At 48.2% G+C, this 3,034-nt stretch overlaps 1 pseudogene; it reads left to right on the forward strand.

Moving 5' to 3' along the window:
• Positions 1–1,607: 1,607 nt before the first annotated feature.
• LOC125526121 (small nucleolar RNA Z247) lies at positions 1,608–1,745 on the forward strand (annotated as a pseudogene).
• Positions 1,746–3,034: the final 1,289 nt, after the last annotated feature.

Genomic DNA, 3,034 nt, shown 5'->3' on the forward strand with positions numbered 1-3,034 from the left:
TTGATTCTGTTTGTAACTCAGGCGAGATGATCTTGTCATGCTGCAGCTCTACAGTCCTCACCATCGGCATCCAGAGAAATATTTGGACATGCATCCTGTGATTGGATGGTGCGGAGCAGGCGCTACAGCTATGGGACGGGCAGCTGAAGACGAGAGGCTTCACATGGCACTGCACTTGCTTAATTGTCCGAGTAATTTAATCTCTGTTTAGTTGACCTCTGGTCAGATATTCTCTACCAGACTACCACTTAGATAGCTTTATTTTTAGGTGGTTCGAACTTCCAACCAAACAATGCTGGGTTGGAGAGCAACTAGGCATGATCAGTTTATCTCAAGTTCATATACCTGTTGATGCATCACATTGTGCTTGTTGTAGGAGAAGCAATGAATAAAGTCGTCCTCAAACTAATGGGAGCATCGAGAAAAGCCACCCTGCTGAACTGGAACGTATGGAGGAGAACCAGATTAAGTTTTGGTGGTTTGGGTTCCACGTTTTTCAGCTTATGACCTTATCTCTGTTTAAGCTAGCTACAGAATGCTAGCTAGGCAAACCTGGTGCCAATAATAGCACTCCAATCTATTCATCAGATGCATGAACACACTATATTTCCTCCACTTTAAAACTGGAGCAAGTAGATATGGATTTATCTTTTTCTCTCTTTCAGAATCATACCATCATTAGTTTGCAACCTTGGATTTCTGATTTTTGAAATGCACTTCTAATCAGCTGGTGTTAATGTGTTTATGGATTTATGCTAATGTGTTTATGGAGTTCTCCTACAGTTCGAGAATTTTTTAGGACCATTTGTTTGACTAAAACTAGAGGCGCAGTTATGACAATTTGTACTTAGAAGAGATCTTGAGAATAATAGAAACCTATGGACTGAAACCTGTTAAATTGTAGGCTTGTTTAAGTTGTAACGTGACATATATGCGTGCGTGGTGTTTGTTGTATATCTAGGCAGGTTGTTAGGATAGATAGATCCTCTCTTGTATAGCCTTGGAGTATGGATCAAGTCTACAACAACCTAGCCGCACCATGTAAACATGTTTGCCTATATAAACACGCACGCGTCCTTGCGGTAAGCATACGCTTCCAATCTTAGTTCTTTCATGGTAATCAGAGCCATCCTCGAACGCATCCATGTCAGCGTCGTCTTCAAGCTCCTTCCCGTCCTCGCCATTCGTGCACGCCGCCACCGAGAAGCTGACGAAGGGCAACCAAGCCCTGTGGCGGGCTATGGTGCTCTCGGCCATCCGTGGAGCACAGATGGCCAAGTACCTTGACGTCGAGCAGCTGCCACCTCCCATGTAGATCGATGTGACCTCATCTGATGGCAAGACGACGGCAAAAGCGCCGAACCCAACCTGGTATGCACTCCTATCTCCTGACGACTCTTCCTCGCGAGATAGCTATCCAGGTCGCCTCATGTCACACCTCTGCTGAGCTCTGGAACACGGTGGAAGGGATGCTTGCATCCCACACTCGTTCCCAGACCACCAATGTTCGGATCGCCCTCGCAAACTTGCAGAAGGGCAACTCCTCCGTCACCGACTACGTCGGGAAGATCAAGTCCCTCTGCGACGAGCTGATCGCTGCAGGGAAGAGGGTGGACGATGACGACATCGTCTCCCACATCCTGGCTGGGCTAGACGAAGACTTCGACCCGGTGGTGTCGGCCATGTGTTCCCGGGTGGAGCCGGTGACCGTGGTGAGCTGTTCTCGCAGCTACTGAGCTTCGAGACGAGGCTCAATCTCCGCGGCGGGGGTTCACAATCCTCTGCCAACGCTGCTACCCGAGGCCGTAGAAACGGTGGCGGCGGTGGTGACCGCGGCCGCAGACAAGGCGGCAATGGTGGTGACTGCGGCAGACGCGGCGGCTACTCCAAGCCTGGAGGAAGGGGGACATGGCGGCAACAACGGCGGCGGAGGCAACTACAACAACAATCATGTCTCCGCTCCCAGGGTCCAGTGCCAGATCTGTGGCAAGATGGGCCACCCAGCCTGGAAGTGCTGGAAGCGCTACGATGAATCCTATCAAGGCGTGGAGGAGAAGTCGGCCAACCTCGCTGCACCGCAGTACGGGGTGGACATGAACTGGTACCTGGACAGCGGTGCCACCGATCATATCACAGGAGACTTGGAGAAGCAGACCGTACGCGATCGCTACGGTGGAAACGAGCAGATTCATACTGCTAGTGGTTCAGGTATGGTTATCAAGCACATTGGTCATTCAGCTATTCATACCCGTGATCGAGATCTCCTCCTGAACAACATTCTTCATGTACAGCAAGCCAACAAAAGTCTAATCTCTGCTAGCCGCCTTGCTGTTGACAATGATACCTTCGAGGCAGGGGTAGAAGAGGACTCTACCTGGTTAGGCACACGGGATCCAACGCCAAGAAGCACATGCTCAGTGTCACCAAGCTATCCTCGGATAGGTGGCACCGGCGTCTAGGCCATCCATCTCCTCTTATTGTTAGCAAAATCATTAGCAAGAATAATCTCCCGTGTGCAAATTCTTTCAATAAAGATTCTGTTTGTGACGCTTGCCAAAAAGGCAAAAGTCACCAGTTGCCTTATCCAAAGTCAATAAGTGAATCAAAATTTCCTTTAGAACTTGTGTTTTCTGATGTTTGGGATCCTGCTGTTGAAACAGTAGGAAGAAAGAAATATTATGTGTCATTGACGATTTCAGTAAATTCACATGGATATACTTGATCAAACACAAGTCCGAAGTCTATCAGAAGTTTCATGACTTTCAAAACCTAGTAAAGCGTCAATTTGATCGTAAGATCCTTGCTGTACAAACAGACTGGGGAGGGGAGTATGAAAAATTAAACTCCTTCACCAAGATAGGCATATCTCATCACGTTTCATGTCCTCACGCTCACCAACAAAATGGGTCAGCTGAGAGGAAACATCGACATATTGTCGAAGTAGGTTTATCTCTTCTTGCTCAAGCCTCCATGCCCTTAAAATTCTGGGATGAGGCCTTCATTTCCGCAACCTACTTGATAAACCGAATTCCTA

This window comes from Triticum urartu, chromosome 7A (genome assembly GCF_056163025.1).
Source record: "Triticum urartu cultivar PI428250 chromosome 7A, HENAU_Tu73, whole genome shotgun sequence".
In the NCBI taxonomy this organism is placed as follows: Eukaryota; Viridiplantae; Streptophyta; class Magnoliopsida; order Poales; family Poaceae; genus Triticum; species Triticum urartu.